The following is a 6,515-nucleotide window of genomic DNA, read 5'->3' as shown; positions in this document are numbered from 1 at the left end:
ATGAGTTGACTAAGGGACTTTACTTCAAAGAGAAAAAGAAAAGATGTAACAAATTATGGCAAGCCCTTTTAACATTTATTAGCTAGACGAGATATCCGCAATGACGTAATTACAGATATCTGCAACGTCATTTTGCCTAGTCAAAACTCTAATTCAAGATATCTGTAATTAAATTTTGACCAGTAAGCTTCAAACTACGTCTGCCATTCATGTGTATGAGGTTTCTCATTACAGATATCTAAAATTCATTTTCAGATATCCCCAATTCACATTGCGGCTATCTGCAAAAGAATTATGACTAGTCGTAATTCCAGTTTCAGATATCGACAATTGAATTCTGACTAGTCATAATTCCAGTTCAAGCTATCTCTAATCCCCCTCAGTTCAAGATATCTACATAGTCCTAGTCAAAATGACGTTTGAGATATCCACAACTTTCACTCTGGCTAGTCAAAACTGAATTATAGATATCATGAATTAGGGTTTTGACTAGGCGAAATGACATTGCAGATATCTGTAATTACGTCAGTGGGAGGCGGGACTAGCTAATAAATGTTAAAACGGCTTGCCATAGTTTTGCCTAGGAAAAATGACGTTTGAGAAATCTGTAATTATGTCAGTGGGAGGCGGGACCGGCTTGCTTTTCAAGCATGGTTTTACTGCCATGTCAGAGAGCATCCTGAGTTTTACCGCCATGTCAGAGCATCCTGAGTTTTACCGCCATGTCCGAGCATCCTGAGTTTTACCGCCATGTCAGAGCAACCTGAGTTTTACCGCCATGTCAGAGCATCCTGAGTTTTACCGCCATGTCAGAGCATCCTGAGTTTTACCGCCATGTCAGAGCATCCTGAGTTTTACCGCCATGTCCGAGCATCCTGAGTTTTACCGCCATGTCAGAGCATCCTGAGTTTTACCGCCATGTCAGAGCAACCTGAGCTTTACCGCCATGTCCGAGCATCCTGAGTTTTACCGCCATGTCCGAGCATCCTGAGGCCGAACTTCGGGTTTTCGACAGGCTTTTCAACGCTGCAGCCCGTGCAAGACAGGAGCTGTCAGCGAGAAATACAGATTTACTTTCTGCCACAAGATGACAACAACAACGACAGCGTTGTCGACAACGTATTCAGAGTAAGCTGGCATGGGCTTTGCTAGCATGGCTATCAGCATTAGCATGTTTGACCTTTAATGTTAGCTAACGTTCGCTCCATGGTCTCCATAGTCCATATATACTACGTGATTATGGGAATTTGAGGCATCATTTACACACAAGGACGGTTAAAATCCACGATGATAACGTTTACTGGCACTAACCATATCTTGTACATAATAGGCTAACTTTACTTGTTTTGCATAGTTAACTTGCTCCAAAGTTAACTCGGCTAATGTTAATGTAATAAGTTATTTGCAGCATAATTTACTAGCCTGTATCTACCTCATAACATGTTTAATGCTGCCTTTTACTGTTTTCACTTGAAATCAATAGTGTCTTTGAAAATGTGGCAAGTATCATGAACCAACTTATGTGTAACGTGACACCAAATAGAAATGTTGTTAAATTACTTTTTAATCAGTTCTTTAATTTAACACATGGTGTGAAAATAGACCAAACTACAAATGTAACAACTACTCACTAATCAAAGTTGTGTTTTTACTGAATAACATTGCTGTTTTACTTGAGTAGTTTCCTTACAGACAGGGTGCAAAATTAACTCTCTTGTCCACAGGCCAAATGGCTAGTAGTGACTGTTCAAATTTTATCAGCCACCCAATAGATCACTGTTGTTTTTTGGCTGGCAAGTGAAGCAAATCTGACAGCCACTTGCATATTTTACTAACATTTGGCTAGTGGCTGGTGCAAATTTTGTGCCCTGTTTACAGGGTAACTTTTACTCAAAATAATTTTTTTCATGGGTAACTATACTCTTACTCAAGTAACGTTCAATTATTCTGTACGACCCCTGGTTAGTTCTTAGTGGAAATAGAGAGATTTTAGCTACATCTGGCTGTTGACACAGTTGTTTATTTTCGTTTGCAGGAGGATCTGGTGGGCGCAGAGAAAACCGTATTTGGCCGGCAGAACTTTTTCTTCTTTCAGGGCCAGATAATGTGGTTCAGCCCTCCACATCTGAACTCACTGAATTCACTAAACTTGGATTAGGTAAATGCGAGATTGAATCACATAAACCTTCTATATAATGACACCAAGACACTGATGCCAAGTTTATCTGTTTCTTGCTAAGAAAACCATGGAATGAGCTGCTTTGAATTTTATGTTACCATGAGCCTGTAAGTGTTCCCTTTGGCTACTTACTGGCTCTATGGGGAAACATATGGTTATATTGAATACATTTAGTATTAGCTATAAAAATATTGTAGAGCTGTTTACGTTCTTGTCTGGATTTTCATATCAGTTTCCACATAATTATTTTAATAGTTACACCTATGCCCTTCCAACATTCCCATCCCAAGGTGTCATTTTGTAAAAGTGTTCTTTTGCATCTGTTGAAGTTTGTCAATGGTGGGATGTGGTTAAGGTTAGTGTGAGGATCTGGGTGGTGCATTCAGAGGCCAAAGGGTACGCTACACCGAATATGTTAATGTTTTTTCATGTTATGCCCAGAGGCTCGATCTTCTCACCCATGCAATTTCACTTGGAGTGTAGAGTTAGCTTCATTTTAAAGCTATATAATTTGCTAAAACAAAAAATGCTTCTTAGTTTGCTATGGTAGTCATTTTCTGTCAACAGGCTTAGGCTAGTTTTTGGGAAACACTATGATTATGGCAGAAAATATGATAATACAGTTTAAATGCTTTATTTGTAGAATTTTTTTTCTCTTAAAGTGGCCTCCCCAACATTCTAGGAGTCTGGGCATTATATAGTTTGCTATTAGTCCTGAAAGATCTTGCAGATAGCAGCTATGAATGTGTTACATTGCCACTAGAAACTGACGTTACTGATATTTACATTTAAATTTTTAGGGAAACCTGTGCATGAGACCACGGAGGCCGGACACACAAGGTCAAAGATTGAGTTAAACTGGAATTTATCTGAAATAAACAACTTTTTTTGCCAAAGCTACCCTCATGTCAGTTTAAATTTGGTAGGCTTTGAATTGGCAAAGACAGGCAAAGGACCAGAAAGATCCAGAAATTACAAGTAAGTTCTGTGAGGGAGCTAAAAAAAAAGCAGTTGGCAGAAGCAGACTTTACATCGTGCCACAAGCCACTGTATTAAAGGTATGGAATTACATACAGAAGGATTTATATCACAAGTACAGTCATATAAGTAAATGTTCTCTGTAATGTCTATAAGTGAAGTTAAAAAGGCTCCCTTGTCTACCCTCAGGTAACATCACCACCCTCTGTCATGTTCCAGAATTCATTCCCACCACTCTCGATCGCTCCAGTACAAGATGAGAACGCCCTTGTGGCTAAGAGTACCCACGCTCAAAACATGGTTGCAGGTCAGGTAAACCATTTTGACATTGTGTGGAATCTTAGAATTTTGTTTTATTTATTAACTTTGTTTGTGTGTGTGTACTACTTGGTTGTGATTTGTGAGTAGAGCCATTTTGATTATTTACCTTAGGCTCTTCAAGAATGGCGAGGAATACATGCCCAGCAAGACCAGGAGTATAATAAAGCCTTGCTGGTGCATCAGGAAAAGGTAATATTAAGTTTTTATTGTGTGTGTTTTATGTGCTGTTCCGTAAAGCATAAATAGTTTTTTTTAAATTATGTTCTTCTTTTAACTGGAGATGACGAAACAGACTGTGAGAAACGACTTCTAAAGGTTTGTGATTGTAATACTGTATATTAGTTTGTTTGTTGCACTATCAGCATATCATTTTTTTAATGAGAGAAATCACATTTCAGGCTATTGAGGCAAGATGTCAGCGAATGGCTGTATGTGAGGAACCCTCAGATGGGGTGTTGCTAAAATTTAAATATCCAAATGGACACATCAACATGAGGAAATTCAGCTTGTCTGGGCCAATTCAGGTGGGGTCTTCAGCTTGACAAAATATCAAGGGTCCTCTCTGTGGTTCAATGGGTTGTAAAACCTGACTGGTATAACTGTGTCACGTTTTTAGGTTATGTTTGAATTTGTTGGACAAGGTGAAATGGCCAGTGAAATCTTTGTGGTGCAAGAAGCCACATCATCAAGATCAATTGAGAGCACTTCCCTCAGGTCAATAATGGATCACGGCATAAAAGCATCCTCAACTCTATATGTACTGTGGTTTTCAAATCAGGATGTACAGGTAAATGTGAGTGTATGTTTCACATTTTGTTCCCTGTCTCTAGTGAAAACAGAATTGGTGTTTCATTCATGCTAGATCATCTATTGTATATATTTTTGTCTTCAAATAAGAAAATTCTCTTCAGGTCAGCAAAATTAAGGAGCTTATGCCCTACACCATGCATCTCCTGATCAGCCATCGCTGTCTGTGCCCTCTACCCAGCCACCTGCTGACTGTACCCTCCACCCAGCCACCACTCACTCTGTTCTCCACCCAGCTGGCTCCCTCATTGGTTAGGACTGCTAGAAGTCCTGTGTTTGCGTGTTTATTTAGAAAGTGGCAGGTGAATCAGCCAATCATAGTATTTTGCTGTTGTTGTGGGTGAGACAAAAAAATATCACCCTAGGACTTCTAGAAGTCCAGACCTATCCAGACGTGGGTTCACTCATATAAAAGAATGATGTGCGATTGCTGAGGAGTCATTACTTGTGACTGACCAACTCTTTCACACTGGCGATCCAAATCTACTGGTTCACTTAAACCAATCGAATGGCACATCACAAACGTTAGTCTGTGTATCAGACGAGTGCGACGGAGTTTACGAAGCATGGCTACAGGAGGAGATGAGAGCGACATTGTAGCTAGCTTGTTAGCGTTACCCTTCTCAAGACGCGCTTTCGGGGGAAAGCAACAAGTGATTGGAAATGGAAGGCCAACTACCGCTCTTGTCTTGCCTATGCTTCATCACCTCACCTGTCTGGTGTTGACCATCCCCGTATCCACCTCTTCAGTTGAGCGATGTTTCTCAGCCCTGAAGCGCATCAAGACACACACCAGAAACACAACAGGACAGAATCGGCTGGGAGCTTTGGCACTGATGTCCATAGAAAAAGGCCTTCTGATGGAGCTGAAATCCAAGGACAAACTGCATGATGCTGCCTTTGCCCACTTCGCAAAGAAGGACCGACGGATGGACTTTATATTCAAGTAGCCTAATAAGGTAAGTGGCCTAATTTTATTTCACTCCAAATCAAAGCTGACATATTCATTTTACATATTGTGATGGCACTTCATAGCTGGCTAATGCCACGCTTTGCTCATGTAACGTTAGGCCTACTATACTTAATAATATGGCGAAGGTTTGGCATATTTTGCATATGATTGTATTGCGACTTTTTTCATGGCATATTCTGCATGTGAAGATTGATTTTATCATGCACTTTGTGTGTGTGTGTGTGTGTCGGAGCTGTTCACATATTAAAAAATACCCTGAAAATTTGGCTGAATATCATTGCACCATTGAAGGCCCACTGCCAGACCCCACGGTTCACTACTGATTTTCAACATGGATGACATGCTCTTAAACCAGGGGTGTCAAACTCCAGGCCTCGAGGGCCGCAGTGTCTGCAGGTATTTGTTGCAACCATGCACTACACCACCTGATTAAACTAGTTCCTTTCCCTCCTTGATCCAGGAGGTGAGCTAATTAGTTAAATCAGGTGGTGTAGTGCACGGTTGCAACAAATACCTGGAGACACTGCGGCCCTCGAGGCCTGGAGTTTGACACCCGTGTCTTAAACAGTAGCCAAACGTCCTCTGTCCCAGCCCACAGTGTTTGCATGCCTGACGGCTGATTTCTTCCTCCATGCCATCTAGGAAACTGATCTTAAGCTGTTGTTCAAATGGGGAGTCATTTTGATCATTCGGCGGCACTGGTGGTGCTGGACCGCTGTTTTTTCCTGCGAACTTCAGTCAATCTGACTAAAAGGTCAGCCATTATTGTCCCCCATATCATGGTGGCCGGCGAACTGTCTCTCATTCTGCCATTTTCCTATCATGACTAATCGATAGACATTATTCATTATTTCCTTTGCCAATGGGTCGTCACCCCTAAGTGAATGTCATTACCTTCAGACGCCTTCACGTGTTGTTCAATACTGTATCCTCAGTTGAATAAAAAGCTGTATCATACAATTCCTTTCTCCACAATCTCACAACAGTCTTTTCTCAACCCCAGGAGTTGGTTACAACCTGTTCTCAGGGGAGGTAGACTTGCTGGGTCTTAGGTGATTTTTCAATCCCTTAACAAGACTGGCCGGCCAGATGTAATCCATGCAGAGAGTGGGTCAAGGAAGAATATGAGTTAGGCTTCCCGGGCAAGCCCCCAAATTGTTGAATAAATCATTTAATTTTACTCTGACATTAAACGAAGAGTGAGACAAAAATCTCTTACAGTATTGTCACACGATTTTAATGTTCATGAACATGACG

The sequence above is a fragment of the Lampris incognitus genome, chromosome 14, assembly GCF_029633865.1.
Source record: "Lampris incognitus isolate fLamInc1 chromosome 14, fLamInc1.hap2, whole genome shotgun sequence".
Taxonomy (NCBI): domain Eukaryota; kingdom Metazoa; phylum Chordata; class Actinopteri; order Lampriformes; family Lampridae; genus Lampris; species Lampris incognitus.
The sequence above is the reverse complement of the archived record's forward strand: the minus strand, read 5'-3'. Positions refer to the sequence as shown.